Source organism: Dermochelys coriacea, chromosome 3 (assembly GCF_009764565.3).
Source record: "Dermochelys coriacea isolate rDerCor1 chromosome 3, rDerCor1.pri.v4, whole genome shotgun sequence".
In the NCBI taxonomy this organism is placed as follows: Eukaryota; Metazoa; Chordata; order Testudines; family Dermochelyidae; genus Dermochelys; species Dermochelys coriacea.
This window is the reverse complement of record NC_050070.1, coordinates 110,578,729-110,599,718: the sequence shown is the minus strand read 5'-3', so window position 1 is coordinate 110,599,718 and position 20,990 is coordinate 110,578,729. Positions and strand designations below refer to the sequence as shown.

The window sequence follows — 20,990 nt, the reverse complement described above, 5'->3', positions numbered from 1 at the left end:
TGTATGTAATAGAATTTGAAGATATAAACTATGACTGAATTTTGAATATTTAAATATCTTCCCTTGGCTGTTCATTCCTTGACACACACACCCACCAAGAGAACTGAAAACCAAGTCAGTTCACAGACACAAAAATTGTTAACAGGAGTTTTGACTGAATAAAGACTTAAAGATTTGGGGCCAGATCCTGCAGCCCTTACTCACGTTCAATATGAGTCCAAGCTACAGAATAGTGGATCTTTGGCCCTCTTAGTCACATAACTGACAGCACAATGTGTATAGGTTGCATCAGTAATCTTATGTAATATGTTCCAATGCTGAGCCTATTTAAAGTGGTACATTTACTCAATATCTAGTTCTCAAAACCCTTTTTGTACCATGTGACAATTTCAGGAATTGAAAGGAACTCATGAGAGAATGAAGTGCAATAAGAACAACTTGAAGACAAAGCCAGAATCAAGCTGTGAAAGAAACAAACAGCGTTTTATTGAGGAAGAATTTTCCAGAGATGTTCAAAGGCCTACTTAAAGTGCGCGCGCGCGCACACGCACACACACACACACACAAAATTCACTCTCGGAGGGAATTACTTTCCATTTGACATGATGTAGTTGGGGCTTTGTTCTGATTTCGCAAACAATTTTAACTAAAATTTCTTTAAAAGTTTATATTGAAGTAATTTCATACATTGCATGACCTCTTCTCTTAGCCTCTAAATCTCTCGAAAATTACCACTTTTGTATAATCTTCCTATGTTAATCTCCCTCCCTATTCATGAAATATTTCTGCAGCGGTTCTCAGCTATGGGTTGGGACTCCAAAGTGGGTCGCGACCCCTTTTTAATGGGTTGCCAGGGCTGGCGTTAGACTTGCTGGGGCCCAAGGCTGAAGCCCCAGGTGTTCAGCCCCCCCCGCCTGGGGTGGCAGCGCTTAGGTGGGCTCAGGGTTGGCCTCTGCTCCTGGGGTCCTGTGGTAATTTTTGTTGTCAGAAGGGATCACGGTGCATTGAACCCCTGGTAGAGTATCCCTGTTATTGGGTGAAATCCTGGTCCAAGTGAGGTCAATGAGAAAACTTCCAAAGACTTCAAATGGGACAGGATTTCACCCATTATATTTTTCTGAATCAGAGTGGGAAGGACCATAGGTCTATTACAAAGCAAAGTGTACACTTTAAAAGCATTCTATAAATAATAATAATACGTAGCCATAAAAGAAAACCCTACATTTGAGTACAAGATTTGTTCCTCTTCCCTCTCTTTTTCACATCCATCTGGATCCATCCGTTTGGTAGTACTGATCAGTTAGGCCTGGATCCTAGCATCCATTTAAGGCTATCTGCAGGATCAGAAGATTGGATACTTTCTTGCTTTCCCTCTTCAAACATAATGTTCCTTCATAAAGCTGATTACATCACAAGAGTTCAGGGACACAGCTTTCTCCTTTACACTGGACTGAAGAAAATAAATGAAACAATTTAGAAAATAAAAACCATTATAGCAAACATCTAGAAATAAAATTGCTTGTTAATGTAACTGCATGGGTCATTAAGGATATATTCTGGCTGGTATAACATAAAACATTGATTGAGAATTAAGTAAACCTGTAGACTGTTCCAGCAAAACTGCAGTTAACAATGCACTGTGTGACAGGCCAGTTGGCCGAGAGAGGAATTAAATGCTTATCCAGAAATGTTTGCTGCCTGCAACATCGTTGGTGGAGACTGTTACTTGCACAGATTAGGGCACCCCACCTTTTCCCAGTCCGTAGGGCTCCAGGCAAAAAGCACCTACCCTTACCCAAACCATAGGGCTCATCTGTACCCAATTCGTAGGGCTCAGGGTGTAACTAATTTGGTCAATTTAAGTATGCACATCCTTTAATCACAGACTGGTGGCGCAGTCCATCACAGCGACTGTGTGTGTGCGGTTCGGGTCTTCATGGTACCAGTGCACCACCGAAGAATACCATTCATCCCCGGGGTGAGAAGAAAGAAAAAGACGCATTCCACCTTACCTGTCCTGCTCCTGGGAACGGCAACATCCAGAGGGTTCTCGGTCCGCTTCTTCAGTTCCAACAGTCATTGAGGGACTCTCCAGCGTCCTCCTCCACCGGTTCCAATTACCCAAGGAATAGAGGTCCTGGACTTCACCACCGCCACTGAATCACTGGCAATATAGTGAGACAAATAATTTGGGTTTCTTAATTGGGGTTATATTTTCTTGAATGCCAGGGTGGGTTCGGTTTCTATTTTCAGCCTGAGCTTTATGCTCATAGGAAGGGCTGCCGTGTCACTGGTTTTGTGTTCTTTATATAGTTATTGCTTGTTCACATATATCCCTTCCCTTATCTGTAATTTATCCCTTAATACACTTACCTGTTATTTAACCCTTATTTCTTTGTAAGTTTTTATTTATTGCGCACCACACAAGGGAAGAGGGGAAGAAATTTGCACCAGTCCACTGGTAACAGATATGGCGGAGGGTGAGTCTGCTCTTTTGGGGAAAAAGGGGCTTGTTCCTATTCTGATACCTACACCATTTATACATTCAGAGTTATCTTAGCTCCCCTTTGAGATAACATTTTTACACAATGGATAGTTCAACGATGTGACTCATTTTCAAGGAGTATCACTTATACCAAGATCATACTAGGATTTTTTTTTATTTTTTTTTTTTAAAGTTACACATGTTGGGCAGTGTGGTCTCGAAGAATGAGGAAATCCCTAATTCCAATCTTGGTTCTGTGACTTGACTCACTGTGTAGCCTGGGGCAATTTATACTTTTTGTTTCAATTTCTCCATCGGTAAAATGGAAATAATAATGATCACCTGAAGATCTGACAGAGAGGTTGTTAGGATTAATGAGTTAATGTTCTTTTACTAATGCTTTGAACATATAAAGTTTTGTTATATGGATAATGGAAACATCCATAGTTACATACCAAATCACTGCTGTTCCATGTCTGTTGAAAAATATTACACTCAGCTCCTTGACATAGACTGTACTCTTCAAATGTTTTACTGGATGGAACATAAGAATTGCTATGCCAAATCAGATCAGTGGTTCCTCTAGTCCAGTATCTTGTTTCTGACAGTGGCCAATAGAAAGTTTACAAACCCCAATATAGAATACCCTATGCACAGGGAAGTTTCTTCCAAAATCCTATATATTCGTGGTTGCTTTATGCCTAGAAGCATGAAGGTTCCTCTTTCTCTAGACTTCTCTCACAAGCAGGTATTCCATAATTCAATTGTAGTTTTTCTGGCACCTTCCTTTGAAGCAGTACTGGCCACTGTTAGAAACAGGATATTGGACAAGACAGATACTAGGCAGGAACATCTTCTCCAACTCATATCTGTAGTTATATGCTTGGCTCCAATTCTGCAAGCTAATCCATGCGGGCAGGTCCCTATGCCTGTGTAGAGCCCTCTGACTTTACTGGAATTCTGCCCAGGCATAAATAGCCATTTGCATGGATCAGTTTACAGGGATCATCAGATGCTAAATCAAACTCCATCCCTCGCACCTGTAACTATTTCAAATAGTGAATTACTGTGTTGTGGATCTATAATTTTTTGTTTGTTTTTGTTTGTTTTGGGTCAAGCTAAATTTTAGTTTTAAACATAATAGGTTGCTAGCAATCAACTACTATATAATAGGCCCAATTCTTAGTTACGTCAAACTCCTTTACACCACTCTGACTGTACACTGCAGTGCAAAGTGAGTATAAACTACATTTACACTTACTTGTAAGCCCATTTATATTGCCAGAGCAATGTAAAGTCACCTTAGTGTATGTGAGGATCAGACTCAATGTAATCTAGCTGACATTAATAATCACAGATATTAGCATTCCAAGCCCCTGGATACATATCATTTAAATTAATTAATTTCCACATTTTTATTTTTAGCTTTCTGGGTGAATTTAAGTGTTCATGGAACTGAAACATTAACTAACTGCTGAGTTGAGTGGTGGAATATGATGTGGAGTAGATGCTATAGAAATGTCCTCACCCCACTGGTCTGCCAACCGATCTATATCTGAACCTACAACCCCTACTATTTCAGCACTAGTCTTCTGCCTTGGACAGAAGCTGCCAAATGTACCAAACTGCTGTTATTTTAAATCTTACCTTCCTGTGTGAAATAAATTCTCCTGAAAAGAACTCAGGAGCCAAATACTTTTAAACGTGTGTAAATCCAGATTAATTCAATTGAAAGCCATGGATTTACAAGGGAATAAATGAGAGCAGTATTTGGCCGAGAGAATGGTGTTCTATGTACTTTGCAGTCCTTCATTAGGAAGGACTAAGCCAGTGGTCCCTAAACTGTGGGACATGCTTCCCTAGGGGGGCACGGAGAAATGTTGGGGAGGTGCGGTGGGGCCTGGGACTGCCCCCATCGGGGATGGAGAGGGACTGCCACTCAGCCCCACTCATCCTCCAGCTCTGCTCCAGCCCCTCCCCCAGCCCCAGCCCCAGCCCCAGCTCTGTGCCTGGCCCAGCCCCCAACCGCGGCCAGGCTGTGGCTCCACACCTGGCCTCAGCCGCCAGCCATGGCTCTGCTTATGGCCGCAGCTCCATTCCCAGCCCCAGCCCCACTCCCAGCTGCAGCCCCCTTACTCCTGGCTGCATCCTCACCCCCTGGGAGCTGCGGCCCAGCTCCTGGGCACGGGGGGTGCAGAAAGAGGTAGGGGGCACAATCCTGAAAAGTTTGAGGACCACTGTACTAAGTGAAACTGTTGAAAAAGAATGGACTGTTGAAAGATCTACAGACAACGCTCCAATGTTAGAGACTTTTCTCTTGTTTATCTAGGAATGGATGTAGCATTCTTTTTCAATTATGCCTGAAAAGCATTTGAAACAAACTTCTGAATTCCTTGTGAACCACAACTTGCTATCCATGCATGGCTTTTTAGGTTCATTGCACCAACATGGGTTCTTAATAGCTGCAGGGTCAGTTAAGATTGTATCAAATGCCAGATTGGATGAATTTTGTGTCTTGTGTTGACACAGAAGAGATGGCATGTGCCAGCATGTTTGACTAACCTAACAGCGGAGTAAATGGAAAGTCAAAGTATTTTCCCATAGTGGGCCAGTAATAAACCACTGGATTTTTGCACTGTTCCCATTAGTTTTGGATGCAGAATAAAATCCTTATATGTGTGATAAGGAAAAGCTTTTGTTTGAGTGAACATTTTATTTTTATTAAAAGGTATTCATCCACCATCCATCACCATAGTACAATACAAGTAAGTTACCATAACTAGCATCACAGTATATCTGCATGCACGTAATACAGCTTACATTACAAGCAATAAACTTTCAAAGCATAAGGAGCACAACCCTTTGTGACATTACAGCTTTAAAGAGTAGACATGGGAAAACCTTGCCAGTGGTCTCAATACTAGAGATAACAGAGCCAGAAGATAGCAAAAAGCCTGAATAGAGAGGTGAAGCTCAAACAAGTTCCTGAATGCAGCCTGGCTCAGGTTTAGGTGCAATTCTGGCAGTACTGAATTCCAGAGGAAAGTTCCTGCTACCAAGAATGCCCTGCCCCTAACCCTCTCAACTGTCAGCCTTAGGAAAGTGATTGGGCAGATTGCCTGGCAGAACACAAGGGAGAGGTACCAGGGGATAGCTGGGTCCTAGACTTTTAAGGGCTTTGAAGATGGGAACCATCCACTTATGGAAATGATCTGACAAATGTAATAGAAAACGTTAGCCTACTGTAATTTTTTGGAGCATCCTATATAAATAACTAGAAAATGACATCCTACCTACTGAATAGATAAACAAACAAAAACAACCCACAAACCCCAAGACAGAAACCCATTGTATGGGTTTTTAATTTCTATAGAACCATATTTATTTATAATCCTTATTCAGTTCTATAGGACTTTTCCATAGAGGGCACCTTGCAATTCATTCAGAAGGGGCTTGGCAGCCAGCAAAGACTGCACAGAATATTCTCTTATTATACAGCCACTGTATTCTGAAGGCATTGGTCACTAGCTGAAGCTTTCAAGTGGCTTGGTTAGCTCCAAGAAGAGCAAATTGTAGCAAGTTGTAGCAAATTCTGCATCTGAGAAGAAAAGGCATAGTTAGCGAAAGGCTATCTGAAGCCCAAAAAAGCCTTTCTTGGTGACTAATTTGGGACTACATGGGCAGAAAGCAATAAATTTCACAGACCATCCATGACTAATTATTGTTACTGAATAGAAAGCCAGACAGGTAATTTGTAGATAGCACAATAATAGCATGACAGCTTTCTATGTATCACTTTTAATGAAACTATGTTATATTTATGTTTGTATTTGATAGGGTTGTGTTCTAGCAAGGAAACAAATAAAAATCAATGGTACATATTGAGGTGCAGGGATATTTGTCAAACAAGTCATGAACCTGAGCTGAGGAAAATAGGGGCTTGTGTTTTATTTTCTGAAACCTAGCTGTAGACAGTTGTGGCTATTTAAAAGATGCTGCAAATAGTTTTTCAGCCACAGTCAAGCACTCAGAGTACAGAAAGTGAAGAATTACTGGCAGTGAATAGCTATAAATATCCTTTAAAAGTTTCACTGAAGTCAGTGGAGCTATGGTGATTTACACTAGCTCACCATTAAATGGCTCACCATTAAAAATGAAAATGAGTGGGGTGGCAAGTGGGAGGACAACTGTATGACTGTATCAACACAAGGACCAGTAATTTCTAGTGAGTGCAACCCCACAGGTGGTGGTTCAAAGTATGGTTAGTCAGCAGGGTGGTAAAAATACCTTAGTTGACCTAAGCCTTGGCTACACTACACCGTCCACCAACGGATCTGTATCCACTGGTAATTGCAGGTAAATCCAATTGCAGGTTAAAAAAAAAATCCTGGTGTAGCCAAGGTCTATGGGCTTGTCTACAGATGGAGTTATTCCTGATTATCTCCATGTGTGGACTCGCTTATTCCAGAATAAGAGTATCCACACAGAGTTGATCAGAATTTTTTTTACCTGCAAGGGATAACGTGTCTAATATATATGTATGACGAAAAAAGGCTATTTTTAGAGGCAATGGATTTCACATTATTAATATAAAGCTACATATTAGAGCTACAACAGAAAATTCAAATGACTTAACTTTTGTTTCTGGGGAGCATTTTTGTACAATCTTTTTACTCTTACTTTTTTTCTTTACTCAAAGGAAGCTCTTGGGGACAGGAACTGTCAGTGGAGAGCACACTGAGCCTCCCTTCTTGGTCGAGGTCTGTGAGCACTGCAATATTGCAAATAATGCACAGGAAATATCCACCACAAGACAAAATGCAATACAGTTTAAACTACTGTATGGAGTCATGCAGAGTAATTCAAAACAAATAGAGAATAAAAGTATTTTGTGACACATAGGTAGGAAAAAAGCTATACAAAGTTTGCAAAATAAACTTTTCTCCTTATGAAATAATGCTTGTAAGGACTGACAAAAAAACTAACAATTATTTCTTTGCAGTTATGGAAATAGGTTCCTCTCCAGAAGATGTATGAGTTTATGTATATAATATTTTAATACAGTATACTATGTTCAAATTTAGCATGTGAACACCATTCCTAGTGACCGAGTCAGAGTGGATGTGCTATATATTTTTCATTATTTGTCACGTCATTGGATGTATAATCCCACCATAAAACATCACCTCTGCCCCCAAACACTTTTATAAAAGCATTCAGGAGCAGATAAACGCAGTTCATTTATGTAGAAACCCAAAACATGATTTCTTAGGGTTTGTGTACACTTAAAAACACTACAGCATCACAGCTGCAGCAGCGTTGCTGTAGTGTTTCAATGTAGACACTACCTACACTGATGGGAGGTGTTCTCCAGTCAGTGTAGGTAATCCACCACCCCAAGAGGCGGTAGCTAGGTCAACATAAAGATTCTTCCATTGACCTAGTGCTCTCTACATGGGGACTTAGGTCAGTTTAACTACACCGCTCAGTGTGTGGATTTTTCACACCCCTGAGTGACGTAGTTATGCCAACCTAATTTTGTAGTGTAGACCAGGCGTTCATCTAAAACGTAAATGGAAAAGTGCTTTAAATGTTACTTTCATGAGTAAACAATGGTCAATCTTCAGCTAAAGATGCGAAGTGTATACTTACTCCTGTTCAAAATAATGCATCAAATACTTGGACACCCAACAGACACATAGATCACCCCTTCATACACAGATCTTCCTTCTTTACCAAAGAATGAGGTTCAGCTGCCTTGACAGCACTAGCTTCCCCCTCATTCAGACCCTGTGGAGGACATCAGGAACACAGACTGGACACAGAGACTGGACAGCGCTAGGGAAATCCCCACTTTCTCCCTTCTAGCTCTGTGGAGCCTATCCTCAGGCTGTATTATCTTTTCTCCACAGCCCCTCCATGGGGGCTGGAGCCTCTAGACCAGCGGTGTCCAATATGTTTGCCACTAGCCACATGTGGCTATTAGGCTATTGAATTGTGGCTAATGCATGTGGCTTTTTTATAATGTGGCTTAATGTGACTTTTTTTTAAATGTGTCTAATAAGAAAAATTCAAAACCACAAGTGTGGCTAGCAGTGTGGCTAGCATCGAATTTCTATTGGACACCGCTGCTCTAGACAGATAGAGGATTCCTGGGAATTCACCAGGTTTTGAGGCAAGCTTTGCAATATTTTTCATGGTGGGGTTGGTTCACCTCTGAGTTACAATTGCTCCACTGCTTCAACCTTATTCCTGAGGAAAATTCAATATGATGGGGGCTAATTCAATATGATGGGGGATAATTTAGCTACAACTAATCAGGAGAAAGATCTTGGAGTCATCGTGGATAGTTCTCTGAAGACGTCCACACAGTGTGCAGCGGCAGTCAAAAAAGCAAAGGGGATGTTAGGAATAATTTAAAAAGGGATAGAGAATAAGATGGAGAATATCTTATTGCCCTTATATAAATCCATGGTACTCCCACATCTTTAATACTGCATACAGATGAGGTCCCCTCATCTCAAAAAAAGATATAGTGGCATTAGAAAAGGTTTGGTAAAGGGCAACTAAAATGATTAGGGGTTTGGAATGGGTCTCATATGAGGAGAGATTAAAGAGGCTAAGACTTTTCATCTTGAAAAAGAGGAGACTAAGCGGGGATATGAGAGAGGCATATAAAATCATGAGTGGTGTGGAGAAAGTGAATAAGGGAAAGTTATTTACTTGTTCCTATAATAGAAGAACTAGGGGCCACCAAATTAAATTAATGGGCAGCAGGTTTAAAACAAATAAAAGGAAGTTCTTCTTCACTCAGCTCACAGTCAACCTGTGGAACTCCTGGCCTGAGGAGGTTGTGAAGACTAGGACTATAACAGGGTCCTATAAAGAGAAGTGGATAGGAGAACTGGATAAATTCATAGAGATTAAGTCCATTAATGGCTATTAGCCAAGATGGGTAAGGAATGGTGTCCCTAGCCTCTGTTTGTCAGAAGGCAGAGATGGATGGCAGGAGAGAAATCACTTGATCATTACCTGTTAGGTTCACTCCCTCTGGAGCACCTGGCATTGGCCACTGTCGGTAGACAGGATACTGGGCTGGATGGACCTTTGGTCTGACCCAGTATGGTTATTCTTATGTTCTTATGAAAAGTAATTTACTGCTGGGCTATACGAGCACCTAGTGCATAATAGCTCAGCTACTCTAGCCAGTGAGAGTGTGTATGCACATTGGGGAGAGGAAACGGGGTGAAGCCACGACTGTGCCCATTCTTTGCTCTCTCCCACCCACTTGCTCTGGGGAGGGAGTAAGTAGCTGAGTAGCCTCCCTTACCCTAGAACCAACCAACCTCCATGGTTGGAGCCCATATTTCATAACCAGTTAAACCAAAATCCCAGCTCTGATGCACCCAATTTTGGAAGAAATTTCAGTTCCGATCTGGATCCAAACTTAGTGACTCACACCACTACCAGATAAACAAATATAGTACTAGTAGAATAAATAATAATAATATTTTGCACTTAAAGAGCATCTTCACCCAAGCAACTCAAATCATTTCAGCATTCATCAGCAGCAATGTACACATACTCTTCAGTATTTTAAGATATATATGTGTTGTTTGTACAAGGTACATTGATGATACTACTTTAAAAGTGTATTCATATGGACTTGATGCTGACTAATTGAGGTTCTGACAAGGAAGTGACAGTTTCTCATTTTGCTGTAGAAGTGTTAGAACTTATTGGGGTTAAACACTTGACTGGCTTTGCAGACCTATCTTAGGCTGCAAAGATGTTGTAATGCTTAAAAAAGTGTGAAGTATAAGAAATGTGTCAGTGACAGTGTGGGTTCAGCTTAATGACTACTTGAGAATGTAGGAGGAAACAGAATCTTAACTGATAATGAAATTTTCCATAGGGCTAATTTACAAACAGCAAGCAGTTATATTTTGTGGTCATATTTTTGCTTGTAGTCATAAGCAAAGCTTATCTGCACGTTATGTACTCTGCTTGGGCAATTAGCTTTTGTAACTCACAAGAAAAGAGATGGGCTAGACTGGGGAAGATCATCAGATGCTTAGCACAGGAGAATGGGAATGATGATTTGGGTTCTATGCCTGATCTTGCCACTAACTCACTTTGGGCAAGTCACTGCTCTCTACCTCAGTTTCCTATTCCATAAAACAGGACTAATAATACTTCCTTGCCTCACAAAGGGGTTGAGAGTGTTAATGAACTAATGTTTGTAAAGCATTTTGAGATCACTGGATGAAAAGTACTATTAAAGTTATTCATTTCCATTATAAGGAAGTGACGTGTAATTGTCTGGTTGTTGGTTACCCTTCGTAGGTATTTTGCTAGATGTAAGGCTCCATGACTCTTTAATCATACTTTAGTTGCTATTATTTCTTTGTTTGGAAAAGCATTCCACATACTAATTTTCCTTAGGGCAAAGAAGTTTCTCCCTAATTTTCCCTTTGCCCTCCAGATCTTCTGAATTAAAAGCTAAATTCTGCTTTCAGGTATTCATACCAACTCCTACTAAAACCAATGGAAGTTGTGCTCATGTATCTTAGGGAAGAATTTGGCTCTCGGTTTCCATCCTGTCATTTAAAAACTTTATGCCAAGTCAGAGATTCCATCCCATTTTCTAGATCTTACTTATGAGTGAACATATCATGATTCTGTCTGTGCCCTTTTACATTTACTCTTTTCTAATTGAGTATAAGTTTAGTATTCCTACTCCTGGTCAGAAAGTTCAAAAATGCAGCAAACAAATGCAAATGAGAGGTGGGTGGGGTTTATTAAAGACATTTTCCAATTACCATTTTCTTTCTACAAAGAGTCACCATGAAACATTACATCTGATGAAGTGGGTTCTAGCCCACAAAAACTTATGCCCAAATAAATTTGTTAGTCTCTAAGGTGCCACAAGGACTTCTCGTTTTTTTTCATGAAACATTAGTTCCTCAGCTAATATGTAACAGAATCTTATTGAAAAAGCAAATGCTTAGGGTAGTTCAGTAATCACAATCTATACTTGATGAATTTGAGGGCCAGATTATCCCACATCTGCCTATTGCAAGGCTTAGAACATAAGAATGGCCATACTAGGTCAGACCAATGGTCCATCTAGCCCTGTATCCTGTCTCCAACAGTGGCCAGTGCCAGATGCTTCAGAGGAAATGAACAGGACAGGGCAATTTCAAGTGATTTATTCCCTGTCATCCAGTCCCAACGTCTAGCAGTTGGAGATTCAGGGTCACAGGGAACATGGGGTTCCTTCTTGCACCTTCCTCTGAAACATCTAGTGCTGGTCACTGTTGGAGACAGGAAACGAGACAAGAAGGGCCATGGGTCTGATCCAGTATGACGAGTCCTATTTTCCTGACTGCATGCTCATACTGTGTACCTAAAGCCACAAATCATGCCTTGGTTTGCAGAAATTTGGACAGAAAAGCATATCTGAAGTAGACGTGTCACTGCAATGGTTCATGTTGTAATTAAATCTGATCTCCACTCCAGGTTACAGGTGTTGTGCGCATGTGTGAAAGAATGTGATATCCAGCTGAGTCACTGGACTAGCTTGTTTTATTATTTTAAATTATGTAAGTAAGTTTATGACTCAGAAATCTGTGCAAGATTCCATTCTCCATTTACAATATAAATCAATTCTGCAGTAAAGAGTCATTCAGAAAGAACCTTTTAACAGTGATGCATGTACAAGAGAGCCAAGGTATGGAAACAACTGTGGCTGATGTAACTGAGTAGTTAACTAGCATAGAACAGGACAAATACTTTTTTAGAGAATGGTAACCTCCTCACCTGCCCCCTGCCCAAAAAATAATTGTAATTGTTATGTATGGAAAGAGAGGAACTGTAACAGAATTTGATTGGACTGATCGATGCTTGTGCTGTAGGTCATATATGGATTATATTTACTTTTATAAAGCCATTTCCTACTGCTTCTGATGTGCACTTGTCCCTTGCTTATATAGAGTGAGTGGCATTTGACTGTAAAGACGAGCCTGAAAGTAAGTTCTTTAATTGTCTTTGTGTTTTTTTCCCAAAAAGGCAGGAAATAATTTCACATCTTTTAGTGTGCCACATGGATTCAAATGTCAATGTTATATCATATATGAGCGTCAATTGGAATAGCTATCATTCTGTTCTTGCAATAGTGATTTTGCTTCTGGCATATCAGGGAATAACATTTCAACATTCTTTACAATTAGAATCTGATCCTGCAAAGTGCTGAGTGTAGTCGATTGGGGCCAGTGTGCTCAGCATCTTGCGATACTGAGCCCTTAGTGCAGGGGTGGGCAAACTTTTTGGCCAAGGGCCACATCTGGATGGGGAAATTGCATGCAAGGCCATGAATGTAGGGCTGGGGCAGGGATTGGGGTGCAGGAGGGAGTGCAGCGTGTGGGAGGAGGTGCGGTGTGCAGGAAGGGGCTCAGGCAAGGGATTGGGGTGCAGGAGGAGGTGTAGCGTGCAGAAGGGGCCTCAGGGCAGAGGGTTAGGGTGCAGAAGGGGTGCAGCGGGGGTCTCAGGGCAGAGGGCTCCGCACACTGCCCTCGCCTGAGGTACCCAGGGGTGAAAGTAAGTCAAGTGACTTACCGGTACTCTGGAGCCAGCTCTGGCGGGGCCTAGGGCAGAAGGGGCGAGGTTGAGGGGGTCAGAGCCAGCCCCAGCCCACCCCATCCTGTAAGGTAAGTGTCCGCTCCCCGGGTAGCAGCAGCAGCCCGGGGCTCCGAGGGCTATTTAAAGAGCCTGGAGCTTCCCTCTTCTACCGCCCTGGCCCTTTAAATAGCCGCCAGAGCCCTTGGGAAGCGGCGGCTATTTAAAGGACCAGGCGGAAGAGGCAGCTGGAGCCCCGACCCTTTAAATAGCCCCTGGAGCCCCCGCTACCCCAGGGCTCCGGGGGCTATTTAAAGGGCCCACGGCTCCTCTGCTTCTACCACCCCAGTCCTTTAAATAGCCGCCGGAGCCCTGGAGTAGCGGCAGTGGGGCTCTAGCGGCTATTTAAAGGCCTGGGCGGTAGAAGCAGGGGAGCCCCAGGCCCTTTAAATAGCTGCCAGAGCCCTACTGCCGCTACCCCAGCGCTCCACCAGCGGGGCTCTGGAGGCAATTTAAAGGGCCTGGAGCTCCAGCCACTGCTGGGCGGCCCAGACCCTTTAAATTGCCCCCTGGGGAAGCCAGGCTGCCCCAGTACGGTGCACCGGCTCTAACCGGTACGCCATACCGGGGCGTACCGGCTTACTTTCACCTCTGAGGGTACCTCCCCCGAAGGTCCCATTGGCCACGGTTCCCCGTTCCCAGCCAATGGGAGCTGCAGGGGGCAGTGCCTGCAAGCAAGGACAGTGCGTGGAGCCCTCTGCCCCTCCCCACTCCCAGGGGCCGTGGTGCCGGCAATCCTGCAGGCCGGATCCAAAGCTCTGATGGACCAAATCCAGTCTGTGGGCCGTAGTTTGCCCATCCCTGCCCTAGCGAATAGTGACCACATGTTTAGGCCCTATCTGGAGTAGAACGCTGGAGAACACCCTAGAAAGATGCTTGTGATAATTTTCCATTACTTCCTTCTCCCTATTAAAAAATTCAAAGTATCTTAGTAGTGTTGACAGATGCCTGTGCTGGCCCTCTGCACAGAAGTAAATTTTACCAATATGCACATTATTATTTTTATTGCAGTAGTGCCTACGGGCCTCATTGTGGTAGGCTCTGTACAAAACAGAATTAGAGCCAGTCCTTGTCCCTGAGAGATTGCAATCAAAATGAATCAGACAGACAAAGTTAGGGAAACAGGAAAGAACACACAAGAAAAATGATAGTTTACAATCACCATGAATCAGTTCTGTAGGGGCTTTTTCCAAGCCATAAAATGGCTTAAATACCAAGGTGGATGAAGCAGTTGCTGTACATGAATATGCAAGGAAACTATTTTTCACATGGATTTTTTGACTGCCTTACTGGTATTGTATGCGCACTATAGAAGGCAGTCTGCCTATATATCTTACGACAGTGTTGCCAACACTCAGAATAATTGGTGTTTTTCTTAAAGCTTGAGCTCTTGGAGTCATCTGAATAAATGAGAATCTCAGCTTATGTATTTTTTAAAAATGTAAGTTTCTAGTCCTCATGGTAAAGGAGAAAAACAAATGCGATTCAGTGAAATCTAATGGCTCAAAATACAGAAAGAATTGCAATTCTTTTAAATCTCATTATTTTTAACCCAATTTATGATTGTTAGGGTCTGAATGACAAATTTGGAATGTTTGGGGTTGGTAATACTGTGTATAGTCTGTACCATATAGTCTAGTGCAGTGTTTCTCAACTGAAGGATCATGACCCCTAACAGGACTGAAATTATTATTACAATCTAAAGCAGGGGTTCTCAAACACCAGTGCACCGCGACCTCCTTCTGACAACAAAAATTACTGCAGGACCCCAGCAGGTGGGATTGAAGCCTGAGCCCGCCACGAGCCCTGCCACCCAGGGAAGGGGTGGGAAAGGGGGAAGTGCAAAGCTGGAGGCCTTCAGTCCCAGACAGGAGGGCCTGTAACCCAGGGCTGAAGCCTTTGGACTTGGGCTTTGGCCCCAGGCGATGAGGTCGGACTTCAGCCCCACACCTCAGCAAGTCTAACTCCAGCCCTGGTGACCCCATTAAAACAGAGTCGCAATCCACTTTTCAGTCCCAACCCACAGTTTGAGAACTGCTGATCTAAAATATAGAAATTCTCACTACCCCACTCCCTGCCCGTCCTTACCCTTTAAAGTCAGGTATTCTCTCAAAGCGCACACAAAAACTAAAGGCAGGGCTGCTCGCACTGCCTATTATTAAGGTTGCCTGACAGTTCACATTATAAAACCCTCTTTTCAATTGCTTATAATTCTGCAATAGTTTAACCATTTGGAATGAAATTTTCTATGCTGGGTGTCTTCCTCAGGCTGAAATTTTTGGAAAGTTTCAGCCAAAACAGAATAGCCATTTCCGAGAATGAGATTAGGAAAAAATACGTTTGCTTTACTAATGTTAAAAAAAAAATCTGGTGACCTTTTCTTTGAACAGCTCTAGAACCCCCAGCTTTGGAGCAGGGATGTGAAATTTGGCAGCCAGGTGACTTGTGCTGTCCCCTACTATAATTCACCCAAACTTGGCCAATTTAAAAGCCTTTGCAAAAATCGCAGATCGCACATGCTCAGTAGAGACTTCAGAGATTGTAGCTACTGAAATCGCTGAAGATTCTGTTTGCTCAATCCAGCCTGGGACTGAGCAGGATTTTCCTAGCAATTGCAGCTCTGGTCCACTACTGGCCTTGCCAGGTCTGGGTTCAGGCACTTCAGCTGACAGCAGGGAGACTGTCTCTCCTGTGCTCTCAAATGTTGCCTGGCAGGGCCCAAGTAGCACAGATAAGGAATCTGCCTGATTCATAAAGCAAAGGGGAGGCCAAACTAAAGTTCCACAGACAACTTTAATTTTGGCATATCCTAACTTTTGAGTGCTTGACTTTTCAACCTTAAAAATGTTCTTTTAATGTAGTTTGTGTGTGTGTGTGTATATGTATTAACTTATACAGGCTTATCATCGATACATTTACTATAAAAGTAAGCTAAAAACGTAAGGAAGTAATGAACACTTTTGCTTTTGAATAAGAGATTGCCAACCTGAGAAGGTTGAGAAGCACTGGTCTGGTGAACAGTCTCTTCTGTTATCGATAACCCAGTAACACAAAGATGAACCAGTTCTATTGTATTGTTCAACTTATCCTTAGTTTAAACTTTCCTAAATATCTATTGCCATGATCAACCACAATGATTTCTGTGTATACATTATTGTCTGTCATGTCAGTAATCCTCAGATCAAAACTCCATAAAATAAATTAGTACACTGTGTTTACAACAGCATCAAACGAACCATTTTGGTCAGTCATATTAGCGATTCAGAGATATCAACATCTCTGTGTTTCTACTGAAAGTATTTTTTTGTACTTTCTCAAATGTCTTATCTATTGACTCAGTATGTTTACAGATGAGTTTTAGACTTGTGCGTAATAGAAACGTTAGAGTTCTGTTAAGATAAGGATTATGACACCACTGTTCTAGTATCAAATTGAAATGATAAATATTAGTGTTTTTTAAATAGATAGGCTTCTTTGTGCAAAGTAATTTTAAAATAGTTTCTTTAAAAACATAAATACATATTTAAAAACATGAAAATGAAGACTGCTATATTAAGCAGTTTTTAAGGGTCAGACAAAGAAGGGAGAATGAGAATTGTCTTTTACTCTGTCCTAACTTGCCCTACTACACAGAAAAATTGTAGTGGATACAGAATATTGGTCATTTTTCTGATCAGCTCCTTCTATCTTAGGCTGACCATAAAAAGTTAAAGTGGGGTTTTCTGTTAAGGGTGATTCAAATGTGTTTATGCTATCATACAAGCCCACTTATTCAGGACAGACTGTTGTCTCCCTCAGCTCTGTATTAGCTGTGACACTTTACCTGGGATGAATGACATAAAAAGGTCTTGGAAGAAAGGTGAGAAGGATGAGGGAGAGGAGAAATCAGAGCACATCTGCCTACATAACTGCTGATTACTGATTCTTGATTTTAACATCCATTTTACTTACAAAAAAATGCATAAAAAAAGAACATAACTTTGTGACTATTTAAAAATTATCCTGCAGTAATTATAAGCAGTTTAAATTCACCTGACAGACTGTCTGCTCTATTTTTAGCTTTAGCAGAAACTCGGCACATTAGTTTAGAGTGGCTTTTATTTTCAAAATAAAGGCTTTTGGAATACATAGCTCCTCTTCAAATATCAAGCGATAGTTCTCTCTTTTTGAGACATTTGATGTGTTCTTTAAACAGATGCTCTCTCTGTTTGTCCCATGTTTCTTAAATTTCTCTATTTCAAGCTTTTGTCCATAAATGCTGTGCTAGTGAAACTCTAGTGTGAAACTTCCTTTAAATATTCCTGAATACTATGGAATAGATTATCAATCACTTTCTAAATTAAACTAAATTAACCTAGTGTTAAATATTGATCTAGGGTATTTATTATTATTATTATATAATCCATTACATATGTATTACATAATGCTGGGAACTGGAATAAAGGTGTCATCAGTATGAGAGTCTATTACTAACTGTATTAGTCACAATGTGAAACTATGACTTCATTACCCAGGTCATCGCAGATAACCTTTAGCCTGTCTTGTAAACTGCTCCAGATGAGTGGATCCTTCTGTCTATGCAGAGCCATAGTGAAGTCAATGGGGCTCAGCATGGGTGTAGGGGCCCGTGGAAGGCAGCCTGCAGGATCAGGGCCTTTATCCCCTACTATGCCATCATATACATGCCACATATGTTATAGAAAAACTACTTTAAAAATGCTTTAGAGAGTTTTGATAATGGCAGATGTGTACATCTAGCAATACACGTTGCAGAGGAAAATTAAAAATTGAAATAACAACATGTTAACTCTCTACAAATTTCCTTTAAAAAGCTCATAATTTTTAAATCTAATATTTCAGGCCCTTCCAGGGTTATAAGCTGGGAATCTCTCCATTTCTCCGTACAAAGTTTCTGTCGCTAGTTGGGATGCACTGCTAAATATCTAATCTTAAACATGTCACTGGCCCAGTTCTGGATAGTGCTTGCCCTGGGCCTCAGGCCAATGTAATTTTGGGAAAAAGAAAAGGAGTACTTGTGGCACCTTAGAGACTAACAAATTTATTAGAGCATAAGCTTTCGTGAGCTACAGCTCACTTCATCGGATGCATTTGGTGGAAAAAACAGAGGGGAGATTGATATACACACAGAGAGAACATGCAAAATCAAAGATTCAAAACATTAAATAAAGCAAAAATTTCTAGGAAATAATTTAATTTTTAATACATTATTAAAATAAAATAAATAAATAAAATTTAATAAAAATATTTTTTTTTTACCATGGCTTCCTTGTTTTTATATTAAGATGTATAATGAGCAATTCATTTATTAGAAAAGAATCACGATTTGGATAGCAAGGATGAGAAATGGGGAGAGAGGGAAGGAGAGGTCCAGTTTGTGGAAAAAGCTTTACATAGGATTGTTCAGTAAAGAAGAAAAGATCTTCCAGTTGATACTCACTGGGCCAATTTATGCACATTCTGCAGTTACATGAGTTGTAAGTCATCAAAGTACTTGTCCAATTATGTGCATATATAAGGTTTGTACAATGTATATGACACCATGGGACATCTGGGGGAAAAAAAGACCACAAAATTAACGAGAGAGGTTTTATTAGCCTAGTATGACAGAGCTGATAGGATCTGTGCAAGTAATTGTCAAAGAATCCTGTTAGGAGCCAGAGAGGCCTGCTTATAAGAAAAATGCATAATCTTTTCCCATGCAATGTATTTTCCATCCAGGAATGAGAATTCTTTCCTATCTTAGCTCCACATTATTCTCACATATTTCCATTCTGTTCAGGCTGGTCTCTGAAAAATCTCAAGCAATTTATTGTCAGGGAGATCTCTGTGATAATGTATCAGCAGGACAACAAAGCAAAATAGTGAGGGATGCTGTGATTTCTAGTAAGTGTCAGAAAATTAGCGAAGTGCATTTTGTAATGTTTCCAGGTGCATGCCAAAGATAACAATGCTCATATAACAATGCCCTTCTTTCTGGGTTGATTTGTCCCAATGATTGAATTGTATTAACATAGCATGTGTGGGCTCTCCTGTTACATGCAGGAACAATGGGAGGTTTAAAAGATCAGGTAAAACCCTGAGGTAGAAAAATCACAGTATCTGTCTTTCTCCATTGAACTAGCTGTCTCACATAAGAACAGTCCCACTGACTTTTGCAGCGGCAACCACTCATACTGATTATTATTGTATTCAAGTACAGGACAACTCTGACACCCAATGGCCAGTGCAACAAATCCTTGCAACAAAGCCCGTTGCCAACTGTGTCCACAAATCTATTCAGAGGACACCATCATAGGGCCTAATCACATCAGCCACACTATCAGAGGCTCATTCACCTGCGCATCTACCAATGTGATATATGCCATCATGTGCCAGCAATGCCCCTCTGCCATGTACATTGGTCATACTGGACAGTTTCTACATAAAAGAATAAATGGACACAAATCAGACATCAAGAATTATAACATTCAAAAACCAGTCGGAGAACACTTCAATCTCTCTGGTCACTCGATTACAGACCTAAGAGTGGCTGTTCTTCAACAAAAAAGCTTCAAAAACAGACTCCAACGAGAGACTGCTGAATTGGAATTAATTTGCAAACTGGATACAATTAACTTAGGCTTGAATAGAGACTGGGAGTGGATGGATCATTACACAAAGTAAAACTATTTCCCCATGTTATTTCCCCACCCCCACTGTTCCTCAGACGTTCTTGTCAACTGCTGAAAATAGCCCACCTTGATTATCACTACAAAAGGTTTTCTTCCTCCCCTCCCCTTGCTGGTAATAGCTCACCTTAAGTGATCACTCTGGTTACAGGTTTCAGAGTAGCAGCCGTGTTAGTCTGTATTCGCAAAAAGAAAAGGAGTACTTGTGGCACCTTAGAGACGAGCAAATTTATTAGAGCATAAGTTTTCGTGAGCTACAGCTCACTTCATCGGATGCATTTGGTGGGAAAAAAAAACAAAAAACTCTGGTTACAGTGTGTATGGTAACACCCATTGTTTCATGTTCTCTGTGTATATAAATCATCTCCCCACTGTATTTTCCACTGAATGCATCCGATGAAGTGAGCTGTAGCTCATGAAAGCTTATGCTCAGACAAATTTATTAGTCTCTAAGGTGCCACAAGTACTCCTTTTCTAATGGCCAGTTAGAGTCACTGCATGTGTAGATTTCTTCTGGTTACTGGGCATCTCCTAATAACTTGGAATGATACAATTTTTACTCTTTACGAATTTCAGCAAATAATAAACACTATTTTCAAGTGTTTTTATTGTTTACATCAACATATTTTTGCAAATAAAAACACCAGTTACTTCAGAGAAATCAAGTATGGAGAAACTGTAGTCCCTTAATTATTCAAGGATTCATAATCATTCTTGTATAAAAATCATTTACTGAAGTGTTAATTACTTGAATTGAAAATTCTAATAGTGAGCCAACTGACAGTTACAAGTATAAACCAATACCTTTAATAAATTATTATTGTGAACTATATGCTTGAAGATTAATGTCAGTAATTCAGGATCTCATATACCCAAACCACATCTCAATTCTCTTTCAAGTCAATAACAAAGCTCTGGTTGATCTCCATGGATGTAAACTCAAGCATCAAGTAGTTTTCTGAAGTGGAGATGTGGATTTGATAATGCGGTTATTACATAATTCATCTGTCTGGGAACCAGACAAGCACCATATTATAAAACCAGGCTAGAGAATATCTGGGAATTGCATATAATATAATTCCACAGCCATGGGTCCTCAAAAAAAAAAAAATCCCCTCCCCTCATAATCAAAAACCCCA

At 40.9% G+C, this 20,990-nt stretch overlaps 1 long non-coding RNA gene across 3 annotated transcripts; it reads right to left on the bottom strand.

The window, feature by feature from the left end:
* Nucleotides 1-451: 451 nt before the first annotated feature.
* On the bottom strand, nt 452-20,039 carry LOC119853397. 3 transcript variants are annotated; one of them, XR_006280019.1, is made up of 4 exons: nt 19,979-20,039; nt 18,621-18,731; nt 2,013-2,164; nt 452-1,450 (listed from the first exon to the last, which is right to left on the bottom strand). It is a non-coding gene; the product is annotated as an uncharacterized LOC119853397 (long non-coding RNA). The 3 variants fall into 3 exon arrangements; XR_006280020.1 differs by lacking the exon at nt 19,979-20,039 and adding an exon at nt 19,519-19,537; XR_005292060.2 differs by lacking the exon at nt 19,979-20,039 and having other exon boundaries at nt 646-1,450; nt 18,621-19,407.
* Between the last annotated feature and the right edge of the window lie 951 nt (nt 20,040-20,990).